This window comes from Ruditapes philippinarum, unplaced genomic scaffold (genome assembly GCF_026571515.1).
Source record: "Ruditapes philippinarum isolate M1 unplaced genomic scaffold, ASM2657151v2 ctg977_1_1_1_1, whole genome shotgun sequence".
Lineage (NCBI taxonomy): Eukaryota > Metazoa > Mollusca > Bivalvia > Venerida > Veneridae > Ruditapes > Ruditapes philippinarum.
The window spans coordinates 257637-275103 of record NW_026864126.1 but is presented as its reverse complement, the minus strand read 5'-3'; the positions used below and the strand labels follow the sequence as shown (position 1 = coordinate 275103).

General features: G+C 29.4%; 3 long non-coding RNA genes across 3 annotated transcripts; 1 reads left to right on the top strand and 2 right to left on the bottom strand.

The window, feature by feature from the left end:
- Positions 1 to 3298, top strand: LOC132724494 (uncharacterized). Its single transcript, XR_009624917.1, has 3 exons — positions 1 to 382; positions 1517 to 1630; positions 2038 to 3298. It is a non-coding gene; the product is annotated as an uncharacterized LOC132724494 (long non-coding RNA).
- A 5390-nt stretch (positions 3299 to 8688) lies between these two features.
- On the bottom strand, positions 8689 to 10329 carry LOC132724496 (uncharacterized). The gene is made up of 3 exons (XR_009624919.1): positions 10199 to 10329; positions 9627 to 9739; positions 8689 to 9249 (listed from the first exon to the last, which is right to left on the bottom strand). It is a non-coding gene; the product is annotated as an uncharacterized LOC132724496 (long non-coding RNA).
- Positions 10330 to 14796: 4467 nt separating this feature from the next.
- Positions 14797 to 16221, bottom strand: LOC132724495 (uncharacterized). The gene is made up of 3 exons (XR_009624918.1): positions 16113 to 16221; positions 15541 to 15653; positions 14797 to 15149 (listed from the first exon to the last, which is right to left on the bottom strand). It is a non-coding gene; the product is annotated as an uncharacterized LOC132724495 (long non-coding RNA).
- Between the last annotated feature and the right edge of the window lie 1246 nt (positions 16222 to 17467).

The window sequence follows — 17467 nt, the reverse complement described above, 5'->3', positions numbered from 1 at the left end:
GCAAATTCGAGTCATGCTTAATATTGAATATCTTATGTTTGAAGATTGACAATGGAGAACATTTGAGCTTTTAAATTTGATCCTGATTTTGATCCTGATTCTTAAACCTTAGTAAATACGGGGCCTGATGATTGTCAAGAATTATTAGATAGCCATACTTTTGCACCTTAAATTAAACATTTCCCTTTTAAGTCAAAACACAAAAACTGCAAACATATGACTTTTGTCAAATATACAGTTTTATTTTTCATGGTATAATGGTATAACTTTGTATACGCTTGCTTGAATTACACGTGACGTTTTGTCTATATATAAGCATTCTATGAAATAGCATGTTCTCATATTGACGGAAGCGACACTGCTGTGAAGTGATATATACCAGGTAAATAAATTAAATAATGTTTGAGACATTTTGAAGACTCAATATTTCATATAATTAAATAATAACGTTATTTTTAAGGCTTGTTTTAAAGTTCAGTTTTAGAAGGACCATTAAAAATGTCTGGAGAGAATATTATTGCTTTGCAATATCCGATAAAGTATTAGCATAAATAAAATATATAGTAAAACTTTCAGTAGAGTTTACAACTTCGTGATGTGACAACACTTTTTGAGGTAAAATTGATATAACATATATTGCGTGATTTTCGTTTACATTACTTAGTTTTATTTAATTATGTTTATACCTATCAAAGGCCCATTATACCCCTGAAATGTTTTTTATTTCTATTTTGTAATTGATTATTACCTTTGATATACTTTAATAGTTTCCAAAGAGTTATTCATTAACCAATAACCTGACCCTTCTTCTGTTGCTTTTTGACAATTAGTACAGTTATAGTGATTTAGTATTTTTATTGAAGTCAAAATGCTACTCTGTTTATATTTTGCTATTTTTATGACAAATTATTTCATATCTAGCAATTCTTTCATCTAATGTGCTCTAAAACCATTATTTTAATTATTTTATATTTTTTATTTTAATATTAATTTCTATTAACATTGATTCAAATATTTATCTTGATCCTAAAATTGATCCTTATTGTGATCCTTTTATGTGGCGGCATTGCCGAGTGGTTAACGCTTCGGACTAGTAATCTATTGATCGCTAGCCGTATGGGTTCAAACCCCGTCATGGGGCAAGTCGTTGTTTCCTTGAGCAAGAAACTTTACACTCATTGCTCAGTACCGGTTGGTTCCAGGAACGGATTCGAAAGTGTGTCTATAAGCTTATAACTTCCTACACAATCCAACTAAAATAAAAATTCTGCATATAAACCAATTTCTATAAAACTTTAATTTATTGAAAATAAATGTAATAATGATATATTCGTTTCTGAGGAATAATGATGATATCTTCTCAGTTTTGACGAAGTTGAATTTTTTTCTCTTCTTATTAAAGGTGAAAAAAATAGTTGAGATTATGGTGCTCAGTGACTATATATAAGGTTTAAAGTCTTAATTTATTTCGTTGAATTTTAATAAATTAGTGTAATTTTTTATGTTGATATTGTAGATTCCTTAAAATGGCGGTGTTTGTTTGGCTTGTAATATTCTTTTCTTTCCTGTCAATTTCAAATGCAAATACATCGAAAGCTTGCTGGGCCGGCTTGCAAAAACAAGAATGTGTGTAAGTAAGAAATAAAGCAGTGGTATGAACAAAATAAAGTATTAGAATAACTTTAACGCTCTCTTTCTTAAGTATTTGTTTGTAGTACTGTAATGGTATTTTGTGCAAACAAGTATGAAATATTCATCATTTCATTATATAAAACCATAAACTTAATATTTTGAATTAGAATACGAAAAACGGCCTGTTCATGGACGGTACTGGAAATTTGTATAGCAGATGTGTCCATACAGCGGTTATCAAGTCAAATTATAAAGTTGCCAATTCTTCTGTCCTCATTATACATGGACGTAATCATATCTTTTATACATCTTTAAAACACATTCCGAAAAATAAACATTTTTCATGATAAAAAAGATATTATTCTCTTTAAAGGTATGTATTACATCATTATTCTCTCTTCTTAGGTATGACACAGTCTTGCAAGGGCGAGAGGGACTAATGATAAGCTACTTTTTAAGCATTCCATTTTCTCGGATTTGCTGTGAAGCCCTAAGTTGTACCCTGGAGACAGGGAGGTGTGAGTTCCAATATGCCGGATGCCATGATAATAGCACAGCTAATATCCAGACTCGTCCAAGACTTTGGGAGCTCCAAAACATACCTACAATGATGCGGTGTACCGATGTGCAAGGCAAGGGTGCATTTTATTGGTTTTGGGCCCAGATTGTGCAGGACGAAACCCTTATGTGATTAAGAAACAATCATTAAAAGACGTTTTGATTTTCGAACAAAATGTTATGAAGTTAACAATAAAATGCATTTAAGATGAATGTGACGACAGATAAAACGTATGAATATTCATTAACTAAAACAAACGCTTACCTAATATAAAATTTCACATTTGCTCCGTTTCTTTTTAGATATGTTTACAATCGAATATTTATTAATTAAAATCATACCGACTTTTTAACAATTTCAATTTGATCGTGTCGGACGATCTCCGAGGTGTAATATTTCCTCCATATTTATAAGATCAACCAACTGGGTAAAACAATCATCACACCATTTGTTTCTTTATATGTGTATGAAACGAGTCAGCACTAGCTGGGGCAACTTCGTGAGATGTTTATGTCAAGGCCGTCGGGGCGTGACGAGGTTTTGTTTTTGCAGAAACATCCCGAGATGTCGCCCAGCCAATGTTATCTCGCGTAACTAACGAGTTATATATATTATAACTGTTTTATCGTAATTTCATAATTTTTAACAGAAATCAGCAAAAATTACTATGTTCAGTGATTTTCCTTTTCTTGTGCCCTTTCTCGTTTGTTTCAAATCTAATCCCTTGCAAAAATAAATCAATACCAGCTAATAAATGTTGTTTTTTTTGTGCTACTAGGGATATGTGATACCTCTATCCCATTTAAACTCTGTAAAAAACTACACTGATATATAACAGGTGCACAAAGACTCAACTGTTACATATAATACACGAAAAAAACAGCACTGTTATATATCAATTATACAGTTTCGAAATCTTTATTGAAAATGAACTGAATAGCATGGGTTAGTAAGAACAAAGAAAAAAATCCTAACCATGCAATTAAAGCCTTTTACTCCGTGTTTTAAAGATTTTCTTGGTTCTTTCTAGCCCATTGTATTCCCCTGATATCAGAAACATCCCTCGATGTCTCCCCAGCAAGTGTTATACCCTTGTATGTAGCTCGTTTCATATTCTATAACTATTTCATATCTTTATAATAAATTCAATAATTGTATGCCAAGATTTGTATGCATTATTGGAACTTTTTTCTCTAATTTACTATACATAAAAAATCACAGGTACAACATACACGGAATCTGAAAAACGTGAAAAGCAGTGATGGCATAAACATTTATTTCTTGTATATATTTGATTTGCTCATGTTTTTGTAAATCAAACTAACTGAGTGTTATTGTAAATAAAAACGTCAGTTTGATTGAGCCTATCCATGATTTCAAAGGCCACATATATCAGACCCGTAACCATCAGCGCCAGAAATAATTATATGTTTTTATACATTTAACTGTACAATACGGGAATATATTTGGACCAGTACACACCTTGAAAAGTCATATTGGACATCCTATATGACTTTTCAAGCTGTGCACGAGTTCAAATATTTTCCGTATTTTACAGTAACATGTATAATAACCTTTTCATTATATATCTTTCGTTTAATTTGAAATATCATCATCACCCCCCAACAAAACCACCGAAAATCAATATCCACACCCCTGTTGAAATTGTTTTAGACGAAAAGGTAATATTTCATGAATGGTTTTGTTGTATGCATACATAAGTTTTATGATTTGATTGATACAACGAATACTTTGGTGACATTATTTTTTTTAATGAAAATAACAGTTAACATTGTCTAAACAAATTATACATAGTAAAATCTTACATTTATCGGAAACCAGACCAGCATCGTTTAATGCACATATACCTTACCGTCCAATATGAAAATAATATATTTTGGATCCAATTCGGGAATATATTGGACGGCCATGAGTTACAAATGCAGATTGTCGATTGCTTAGATTTATTAGATCTTTAACTCAATAGAATAGATACAAAGGTATTGAATATTTTTCCGGGGGAACAGAAAGTAAAAAGAAAAAAAAAGAAACTTAATGAACTGTTCTGTATCATTTAATTTTGCAGCTCTCTGTAGTAACATTTAACTGTTTAGCTATAATTCTTTGTATACGCCATTCCCTTGTAAGAAAATAAACATTCAAACATATTTCTTTCATGCAGTTTTTGAATTAATACAATAATTTTATAAATTTATTATTCTAATTCAAACAAATCCGTTTTATGTTGTGGGTGGCCATTAAAGGCAAGGAAAGAAAGCATTAATAAATGCATAATGAGAACGCGCTTGACTTTAATTAAAAAAACACAAGAAACTATTTTATGGTTTTCAGATAATAAGAAATTTTACATTGTAAAACCCTTTTGATAAATAACATGTGTAACGTACAAGTTTCATTTTTTATCAATTTAGGAAGGTTTTAATCCCTTACATTCCAGCAATCAAACAAAGAAGCGAATTATTAAATTATCAAACGAGATGATGGACGGACAAAAGAAAACACAAACAAACAAACAAACAAACAAACAGGCAAGCAAGAAATCATGCCGCGCGATTAAAAGTTTCCTTGAAATAACAATTGTTTGTATGATCTAATACAAAGTAACACATGGTTTTCAATGGCGTGTTTTAAAATATCGTGTAATTACATCTATTGAATTTGATAGTTGGTATATCTTGAATATCTGTCAAAGTATGCGTTTTAACGGTGGTTATCTCATAAAAGTTTTTTTAAACTCACATTTAACAGCACTAGTCACAGATATCAGCAAATGATACTGTTAGATCTTATTATCATTATATCCGACATTTATTGTTACTTTTTTTTACAGCTGAAGGAACTGCAAATGCTACGATGTTAATGATAGAGAAATATGAACAAAATCTCTCTTTTTCAGAGAAACCGATATACAAATGGAGGGGGTCTTTACTCTGAGCATAATAATTTAAAATGACAATCATTTGATATTTGTAAACCATTGTCAAACGACAACCTGTTACTCTAATAACTCAATTTATTTTTCATCTTCCAGACAAAGACAGCATATGCTTGAATTTTGTCACAGTATATTTTATAGTAAACTGTTACGGTTTTAAAGTCCTACATGTATTTTTAAAGTAAGGATTGCACTTTCTTGAGATAAAGTATTTGTACATTCAATATAGTCACTTTTCATTTGAAACCTCACTGTGACACATTTTCAAAGTTAACAATGGTATACAATACTGCTTGGCCATCTTTTGCAATAATCAATTATATTGAAATATGTGTGATCCGAATTATATGCTTTGTCCAAACATGAATTGTACAAGTAATGCTCACTGTATTGCAGAATTTTAATCCATATTTTTTCCATTATCAGTAATATAATAATATTATTTACACCTAGACAACACAATTTATAACACTGTGATTTATTTTGTATCTGTTTAAATTCACAATTGTGTGTACAATCATACAAAACGAGTTGAATATGGCGGCCATATTGACTTGTTCTACGGTAAAAGAATATTGATGTCATCTTGATATAATTGCTTATACTTAAGTTCGTGTTACAAATTGAATTAAAAATAAATTGATTATTAACGTATATGTTTGCATTTCATATGGAATACTATAATGGATGATTGTTTTTTGTATTTGAAAGTGACGAATTCTTAGGAACAATTTAGGGCACTTGTGCGTAAGAAAGTTGGCAAATGTTGGCAACTATTATTTCTATATGTCAAGACTTTTTTTGATATATTGATTATTCAATGATTATCGCTCATTATTTAGGAACCTCTTGTTATGTTTAACACGTATAACATTGTATGTATGTCGAGTGAATGATGTTTATTCCTTTGAAAACATATAGAAACTTTTTGTGCATTTTTTATGTTTGCAAGTTCTAATTGGCTGTCGCTATGTTTGCCAACATCTGAGAGGTATATATTGGCGGCTGTAACTGAAAATGGCACCAGTTGTAAGCTTCCAAAATTACTTCCTTAGTAACCAAGGCGCTGGGGGATATTTTCAAAGAAACATCTCATTTATCCTTACTATTCAGTAAGCTACTCACAAAACATGCTGTCCCTGAAGAAAACAACAATCTTTTAAGTGTTTTAGTCCCGCTTATTTAAACAAAAAACTAAATAATTTTATTTCTTTACCTAAGCTGATTTTTGTTTTCATAGCAACCTCGTAATCAAGCTTTCAGCACCAACACTATGCAACTGGTGGTCCGTTTCCGTTACAATCGCGGGTCTTAGTTACTGTAGATGAATTAAGTTGTTACATAATTTATTATAATATTTGATGATGATAAATTAAATTTGTTATCTTCATCAATACAGAAGAGAAAACGTTAATGATGTTTCTGATTACTATTAGTTTTCACACTAGATAAAAACCTTAAAAGTCAGCTTGTATGCTTGATGGCTTACATTATGTTGAAATAACTGCTATGAAATCAGTCCCAAGTATTTAATAAAACTTTTACTTTTGATAAATTACAAACTAATTTTGTATGAAAGAACTTTTAGATTTTTTAATCAAGAAATATGACATAAAAAAGAAATGTAGCAACAAAAAGTAGTAGACCTTGCTGTATTGTCATTGAATATAAGTCTGTTTCTATTTTAGATCAGATTCAGCTAGTAAATATGATACTACACCCAGTTAATATGATTTTTTAATTTGTGCTGCTGACTACTGTTTGGACCAATGAGATTGCACCTATCTTTAGATCTTATAATAAACTTTAAAATTGTATACGGTTACTTTATAATCGGAAGAGTATTAAGGGCTCACTACTTTTGAAATATTAATAAAACGTAAAACTATTATTTTACATCTTAAAACAGAATGATGAAACAACAGTGTCAGAGTTACAGAAATCTATCTAGAACATTTATTAATGTATTTTTCGCCTATGTCTATCGAAAACACAATAATAACTTTATTTTGAAATGTATACCTCACTGAAAATTAAGTTTTAACTATACAAGTGAAATTGAGAAAAATGTTTTAACCTGAATTTGTATATAGCAAAAGTAGTAGTAAACAACAAAAAGTCAGTCATACTTCGTGCTTTGCTATGACAATACAACCATATTAAATAAAGCAGTGTCAAAACAATGCAGTATCACATTCATTTTCTAAAAGTGCTGATACATATGTTTGAGAACAGTGCACAAATCATCATATTTGATGGTTGCAATTGTCTTTATGAAATTTAATGTGATGATAAATGTCACTTCATCTAAATATTTAGAACACAGGCACAGATCTAGCAATAAATATGTATGGTTTGCTGTTATTTAATTATACTATATATATACATTCTCATTTTGACTAAATTTGCATCAGTGCACCAAAATTACAACAATATTTATTAGAGCTGCAGTGAAACATTTCATAGTCACATTTAATTTTTTTCTAAAAGTACAAATACATATGTTTGACAATAATGAATAAATTATCATAATTTATTTCACGAGTGCCTTTATAGAATAAAATGTGATAATAGATGTCACTTTATCTTAAAACTAAGTAAACGATATAAATCACTCGTGTACAGACAATTACAAATGAAGCTTACTAGTACTTTAGATTGTGATGCGTGATAATTCTAGAAAAAGTAAACACTACATTCAAGTTTTACCTGACATTATGTTAGTTTAAATAATTTTAAATGCTAATATACCGGGTTGATATATGCACAACTTAATGTTTCTGTCAGCACATCAATTTTAGTAACTTTAAATGCTAAATTGTCACTTTCAACATTCAATTCAATATATAACAGTACAGGACAGAACTTTGATTTTGATTTTGTACATAGTACATCATCGTATACAACATATAATTTCGGAGTAAAAAAATACATTTCAGTGCGAACAATCAATGCAATAATATAAAAGGAAAAAACATTTATGCTAGTATTCAAACATATTACGTTATTAAGCCTTAAACTATAAATTGATTTTGTTTTTTTCCCTTGAAAGTAAATGGATTCTATTCTTTTTCTATATAATTTTATGAAAATGTAGATACAGCAATAAATATGTATGAATATGTGTTCCAGTATCTCAATAAAATGGTAGATAATGGTTCACCTGAAGAAATTAAATTATGTCTCGAAATTTCAAATTAGAAATGCAAAAAAGTTATTTCAAGGATATTGGGGATAAAATACAGATTTTTACAATGCTTAAAATAAAATGAATACGTATTCATAAATATCCCATAATAAATAAATAAATAAATAAATAAATAAATAAATAAATAAATAAATAAACAATAACAGCAACAGCTAGTATCTCCCCGTCCACGATCACCACAGGCATCATAACTTAATTCTCGACTCTGTTTTAAAATGTGTATTTTTAATATGCCTTTTGTATCAAATCTTGATTGCGGTCATACGAAAACCTAACATTGTCCTTTTATAATCTGTCAAAATGATGGGACATGTTATATAAAAGTAAAACCCATAAAGTTTGTACTTTCTGTATTTTTGTTCTTCTGCAATGTACACAATACTTAGCAAGAATGTCATTAAAATTTAATGAAGTTTGACAGAATTAACATTAGTTCTACCACCAATGAACATGCCGAATGATACCTTCAGCGAAATCCAAAAATACATGTTTTATAATGGGGCGTTTCAAAGGAAACAAAAACACAAACACAAGAATGTAAGACAAGTATCATAAGCATTTATAATACTTTGTAAACACATCAAGTCGATTTTAAATCATAGTACCGCATCATAAAAGGGTTCTTCCTGCACAATTTGAGTCCAAAACCAATAAAATGCACCATTGCCTTGCACATCGCTGCAACGCATCATTGTAGGTATGTTTTGGAGTCCCCAAAGTCTTGGTCGAGTTTGGATGTTAACTGTGCTGTTATCATGACATCCAGCGTATTTAAATTCACACCTTCTTGTCTTCAGGGTACAACTTAGGGCTTCGCAACAAATCCGAGAAAATGGAATTGATAGATAGTAGCTTATCATCATTCCTTCTCGCCCTTGTAAGACTGTGTCATACCTGATAATAATAGATACAACACTTGTCTTACATCTCACATAGATGTATGTTTTCTTTCATAAAAAATGTACAGTTGATAGATTGATTCAGGCATTTGTTGTGTATATGTTATCAATAATAGGTTATTTTAAGAAATAATTTTGAAATATTGAGAATTTTGTAATTCTAGATGCTTTTCAATATTACAACATTGTTTGCACTTCAAAACATATTATCATATAGCTTCCAAATTTCATCGAAATTAAATATTAAGATAAATATGATTTAAATATTTCATCCTTGTAAGGACAAAACTGAATTACTGAACAAATAGTATTCAATTAGTTTCTATTATTTTCTACAAATTTGTTAAGACTATTGCATTATTTTTATCTTACAGACATTCTTGTTTTTGAGAGCCGGCCCAGCAAGCTTTTGATGCCATTGCATTTGAAAGTGACAGGAAAGAACAAAATATGACAACCCAAATCAACATGTTCATTTGAGGAATCTGCAATAACAATTCTAAATATTACATATATCAATTTAAATTCGAACGAAGTAAATTGAAACTTCTAGTTCTAAGTAAAATCATTGTAAACGACATTTTTTCACCTATTTTTTGTGTACTCTGAATAAATAGCAAACAGTGCACACCAAGATTAGACGGTAAGAATGTGGCAGCACTGGTTTTATGGATACTATCTGTTTGTGTCAATGTTAACAATCCTTCAATCATAGACAGTATCTGATTAAATATGTTAGGTAATTCACGTTTTAAGATATTTTAAGACTGGATGCTAAAAATTGGAAAAAATATTATTATTATTTATTTTCCCGATTACAATACTTTATAAGGTAGAGCAAGGGTATTACGCACTTTACTCTCTAGAACTACTAGACTTAAACATTATCGTTATATTTCAATTGAATGATAATTTAACCAAATAAATTCATTTTACTTACTTACCTGGTATATATCACTTCATAGCAATTTTCTTTCCGTTATGAATTTAAAGTACAGAGAAAAATGTTCAAATAAAACACGCTGTTGATAGATAGGCGTACCGCCATGGCGGGCAAGTAATATTTTACAATTGTAATTCATGCGCGTACAAAGTTATACGATGAAAATTAAACAACGGATACAATAAATAACAACCATTTGTTTGTAGTTATTGTTTGGCAATATTGATCTGAAACATTTGACAATTCAGTAAACTTTTATCGGCAATTTTCATAGCATAGATATTTGAATTATTTTGCTAGTCAAAGTGTAAAGAATTTAACTATACATCTTAACTAATTATTTAGTTCGGTTAACGTAATAAAATATTTTTATTTTATAAAAGTATTTGACGGTTTTGTTTTATAATGTACAGTGTCAGTGTAAACAATTGAACCTCATAGTAGATATTTATTTTAACTTTAAACCAAACAATTATCAGAGAAAAATCGTCTTTCTTATCTAGTAAGAAAACTGCACGTGATGTGACCCGATTCAATTCTCAAGTTCCGGAACAGTTTAAGAGCATCAGTCGTATATACAATCATAAACATAGCATGTGAAATATCACAAAAAGAGTCCCACAAAATATTCTTATGTACTAGAAGGCACATAAAATAAAAACGAAAGTGTTACATTATGACAATAAGCTTAGCTATCAGTATTTTAATGTTAATGTAATCTTTTTACAGAATACTGCAAGTTTTAACAGTTTTAACTCCTGTCTGTGCTAAATATTAACATAGAAAACTTGATTGAATTGACAAAAGTACTATATTTTCTAGTAATAATATTTTTTTCTATCAGTTTTAAAGAACTGACAGTTAAATAATTACATTTTGTAAAAATGATATTCATTTCCAAGTGAGCTAGTATTACATAAGTTACACCCTCTTAATTCTCTTGGTATATTACAAAATCTACAAGACTCAACAGGCAATTTATGATTCATACAATACTGTAGATAAATAAATGAAATGGTAAAATATCTAAACACTTTTTAAATCTATATCCACTTTGTACATTCTGTAATTCAGATATTTACTGGATTCTGGCATTTCACAATGCCAATTTTGAATGAACTGATATTAAAGTCTATTTTTTAACAAGTTTCTTAAACAAGGAAGAGGTGACCACATCATTATCCAATAGTTAAAAAAAATTCAATAATTTGATAAACCCAGTGAATCTTGTAATTAACAAACACTATTCATCCATGGGAGTTTCAATACATTTCTACAATACAAAGTGTGTGACATATCATAGTTACAAGATATGGCAACTTGATTCTTGTTTGCTCCTTAAAATCATATTCCAAAAGCACAAAAACCATACTCTATAAATAAAGCATATATGCCTAAATCTCCGTAAAGCATACAATTTTCAGTACTTTGTTTCAGATTTAATAGGAACTTATAAAATGTTAATTGAAATCTATCTATAATATTCACATATTCAATTCCCCACACTTCGCTACCATATAACAATATAGGTGCTACCATGTTACAGGTATCAAATAAGTGGATTTAGATCTAACTTTCTAGCCTTAAGTATAATCGAAAACATAGCCATCCTTGCCTGTTCCAATAAATCATTCTTTGTTTTAGCACATTTACCATCATAAGAGAATTTAACACCCAGATATGAAAAATCATCAACAATTTCTCTAACGCATTACCTTCAAAACTAAAAGCTGGGATATTCATAAATCTTTTACAAAAAAAATTAAAAAATTTTTGGTCTTGCTAGGATTTACCTATATATGCAATAAATGAAATAATTTGACATTGCATCTAGTGCCTTTTGAAGTTCTTCAGCAGATTCAGCAAATATAACTGTGTCGTCAGCATATAAAATAATATACAATTTAAAATACATTTAAACATCAGAATCACTAAAGGTATCATTTACAATGTTTGATAGTAGAGCCAGACCATTAAAATGTTGTGACATAAAATAGTTTAAATGATTTAAAAATAAAGGAAACAATATAAGAGATAAATTGTCACCCTGACTTACACATGTAAGACTTGTAAAAACATTCTGACAAATAATTTTAACACAAGATTAAACTTGCAAATACATGTTATAAATGATTGTTATACATTTACCATCAACATTATTGCTAATTAATTTCTGCCAAAGTGCAGTTCTGTTGACACCATCAAAAGCCTTTCTATAATCAATAATATGCAATATAAACTAAATAATTTTATTTCTTTACAAAAGCTGAGTTTTTGTTTACATAGCAACCTCGTAATCAAGCTTTCAGCACCAACACTATGCAACTCGTGGTCCGTTTCCGTTACAATCACGCGTCTTAGTAGATGAATTGAGGTCTTACATAATCTATTTTTATATTTGATGATGATATAAATTAAATTTGTTATCTTCATCAATACAGAAGAGAAAACGTTAATGATGTTTCTGATTACTATTAGTTTTCACACTAGATAAAAACCTTAAAAGTCAGCTTGTATGCTTGATGGCTTACATTATGTTGAAATAACTGCTATGAAATCAGTCCCAAGTATTTAATAAAACTTTTACTTTTGATAAATTACAAACTGATTATGTATGAAAGACCTTTTAGATTTTTTATTCAAGAAATATGACATAAAAAAGAAATGTAACAATAAAAAGTAGTAGACCTTGCTGTATTGTCATTGAATATGAGTCTGATTCTATTTTAGATTAGATTCAGCTAGTAAATATGATACTACACCCAGTTAATATGATTTTCTAATTTGTGCTGTTGACTACTGTTTGGACCAATGAGATTGCACCTATCTTTAGATCATATAATAAACTATAATATTGTATACGGTTACTTTATAATCGGACGAGTATTAAGGGCTCACTACTTTTAAAATATTAATAAAACGTAAAACTATTATTTTACATCGTAAAACAGAAAAATCAGAATTACAGAAATCTATCTAGAACATTTATTTAATGTATTTTTCGCCTATGTCTATCGAAAACACAATCATAACTTTATTTTGAAATGTAAAACTACACCGAAAATTAAGTTTTATCTATACAAGTGAAATTGAGAAAAATGTTTTAACCTGAATTTGTATATAGCAAAAGTAGTAGTAGTTAAACAACAAAAAGTCAGTCATACTTCATGCTTTGCTATGACAATACAACCATATTAAATAAGGCAGTGTCAAACAATGCAGTATCACATTCATTTTCTAAAAGTGCTGATACATATGTTTGAGAACAGTGCACAAATCATCATATTTGATGGTTGCAATTGTCTTTATGAAATTTAATGTGATGATAAATGTCACTTCATCTAAATATTTAGAACACAGACATAGATCTAGGAATAAATATGTATGGTTTGCTGTTATTTAATTATATTACATTCTCATTTTGACTAAATTTGCATCAGTGCATCAAAATTACAACAATATTTATTAAAGCTGCATGAAACATTGCATTGTCATATTCATCTTTTTCTAAAAGTACAAATACATATATTTGACAACAAGGAATAAATTATCATAATTTATTTCACGATTGCAAGTGCCTTTATAGAATAAAATGTGATAATAGATGTCACTTTATCTTAAAACTAAGTAAACGATATAAATCACTCGTGTACAATGACAAATGAAGCTTGCTAGTACTTTAAATTGTCATGCGTGGTAATTCTAGAAAAAGTAAACACTACATTCTAGTTTTACCTGACATTACGGTAGTTTAAATAATTTTAAATGCTAATTTACCAGGTTGATATATGCACAACTTAATGTTTCTGTCAGTACATCAATTTTAGTAACTTTAAATGCTAAATTGTCACTTTCAACATTCAATTCAATATATAACAGAACAGTAGAGAACTTAGTTTTTGATTTTGTACATAGTACATCATCGTGTACAACATATAATTTCGGAGTAAAAAATACATTTCAGTGCGAACAATCAATGCAATAATATAAAAGAAAAAAAAAACATTTATGCTAGTATTCAAACATATTACATTATTAAGCCTTAAACTATAAATTGATTTTGATTTTTTCCCCTTGAAAGTAAATGTATACTATTCTTTTTCTATATAATTTTATGAAAATGTAGATACAGCAATAAATATGTATGAATATGTGTTCAAGTATCTCGATAAAATGATAGATAATGGTTCACCTGAAGAAATTAACAAATAAACAATAACAGCAACAGCTATTATCTCCCCGTCCACGATCACCCCAGGCATCATAACTTAATTCTCGACTCTGTTTTAAAATATGTATTGTTAAAATGCCTTTTGTATCAAATCTTGATTGCGGTCATACGAGAACCTAACATTGTCCTTTTAAAATCTGTCAAAATGAAGGGACATGTTATGTAAAGATGAAAGCCATATAGTTTGTACTTTCTGTATTTCTGTTCTTCTGCAATGTACACACTACTTTGCAAGAATGTCATTAAAGTTCAATGATGTTTGAAAGAAATAACATTAGTTCTACGCCGAAGAATACCTTCAGCGAAAACCAAAAATACATGTAATGGGGCGTGTCAAAGGAAACAAAAACATAAACACAAGAATGTAAGACAGGTATCATAAGCATTTATTATACTTTGTAAACACATCAAATCGATTTTAAATCATAGCTCCGCGTCATAAAAGGGTTCTTCCTGCACAATTTGAGACCAAAACCAATAAAATGCACCCTTGCCTTGCACATCGCTGCAACGCATCATTGTAGGTATGTTTTGGAGTTCCAAAAGTCTTGGTCGAGTCTGGATGTTAACTGTGCTGTTATCATGACATCGAGCGTATTTAAACTCACACCTTCTTGTCTCCAGGGTACAACGTAGGGCTTCGCAACAAATCCGAGAAAATGGAATTGATAGAAAGTAGCTTATCATCAGTCCTTCTCGCCCTTGTAAGACTGTGTCATACCTGATAATAATAGATACAACAATTGACTTACATCTCACATCGACGAACATGTTCTCTTTGATTAAAAATGTACATTTGTTAGATTGATTTAGGCATTTATTGTGTACATGTTAACAATACAAATAGGTCACTTTAAAATACAATATTGAAATATTGAGATTTTTGTAATTCTAGATGCTTTTAAATATTACAATATTGTTTGCACTTCAAAACATATTATCATATAGCTTCCAAATTTCATCGATTAGTTTTTGGCAATTCAATTTCGAAATAAAATATTAAGATAAATATAATTAAATATTTTATCCTTGTAAGGACAAAACTGAATTATTCAATTAGTTTCTATTATTTTCTACAAATTTGTTAAGACTATTGATTATTTTTATCTTACAGACATTCTTGTTTTTGAGAGCCGGCCCAGCAAGCTTTTGATGCCATTGCATTTGAAAGTGACAGGAAAGAACAAAATATGACAACCCAAATCAACATCTTCATTTGAGAAATCTGCAATAACAATTCTAAATGTTACATATATCAATTTAAATTCGACGAAGTAAATTGAAACTTCTAGTTCTAAGTAAAATCATTGTAAACGACATTTTTTCACCTATTTTTTGTGTACTCTGAATAAATAGCAAACAGTGCAGACCAAAATTAGACGGTAAGAATGTGGCAGCACTGGTTTTATGGATCATATCTGTTTGTGTCAGTAGTGTCAATGTTAACAATACTTCAATCATAGACAGTATCTGATTAAATATGTTAGGTAATTCACGTTTTAAGATATGTTAAGACTGGATGCTAAAAATTGGAAAAAATAGTGTAAGTATTATTATTTATTTTCCCGATTACAATACTTTATAAGGTAGAACAAGGGTATTACGCACTTTACTGCCTTTAACATTATCTGTATATTTCAGTTGAATGATAATTTAACCAAATAAATTCATTTTACTTACTTACCTGGTATATATCACTTCATAGCAATTTCCTTTCCGTTATGAATTTAAAGTACAGAGAAAAATGTTTAAATGAAACACGCTGTTGATAGATAGGCGTACCGCCATGGCGGGCAAGTAATATTTTACAATTGTTATTCATGCGCGTACAAAGTTATACGATGAAAATTAAACAACGGATACAATAAATAACAACAATTTGTTTGTAGTTATTGTTTTGCAATATTGATCTGAAACATTTGACAATTCAGTCAACTTTTATCGGCAATTTTCATAGCAAAGATATTTGGATTATTTTGCTAGTCAAAACTATACATCTTAACTAATTATTTAGTTCGGTTAAGCTAATAAAATATTTCTATTTTAAAAGTATTTGACGGTTTCGTTTTAAAATGTACATGCTAAACACACATTACAGTATTTTATAGAAATTAATGATGAATATTTTAATTTGGTTAGTGAATACATATACTTCCATCAAAAATGTCGCGTACAAAAAATACAAAAACATTGAAATCTAAAGAAAAGTCTAAAGTTGCTATCGATGAGAAATATTTTTGAGCTGAGAAAGGAATATGACAAACTGTAAACGCCACTGTAGTATGTATTGAAAAGGAACTGAGGGATTCAGAGATGCTTATTCCCCCCAGAGACGTAGAGATGGAGCATATAACGAAATAGAAGGCTTCAACGAGATAGTTGTTTGTAACAAGGTACGGGAGTTTTACAGTTGTCTGACCGGTTCCGGTGCGGGTTTACTTCTTTTTCTGTCTTTATACAAATTAAAATATTGTCAGTGTAAACAATTGAACCTGATAGTAGATATTTATTTTAACTTTAAACCAAACAATTATCAGAAAAATCGTCTTTCTTCTCTAGTAAGAAAACTGCACGATGTGACCCGATTCAATTCTAAAGTTCCGGAACAGTTTAAGAGCATCAGTCCTATATACAATCATAAGCATAGCATGTGAAATATCACAAAAAGAGTCCAACAAAATATTCTTATGTGCTGGAAGGCACATAAAATAAACACGAAAGTGCTACATTATGACAATAAGCTTAGCTATCAGTATTTTAAAGTTAATGTAATCTTTTTACAGAATACTGCAAGTTTTAACAGTATACTCCTGTCCGTGCTAAATATTAACATAGAAAACTTAATTGAATAGACAAAAGTACTATATATTCAAGTAATATATTTTCTTCTATCATTTTACCCTTGTTTTTACATATTGTTAAAATAATCCCTTTCCTCTCAACTAAAGGAAAAACATCCAGAAACTTAAAGAATTTTAAACAGATAACAAAACACATCAAACATGCTTTCGGGTACATTTTTCAAATATTCATTCAATA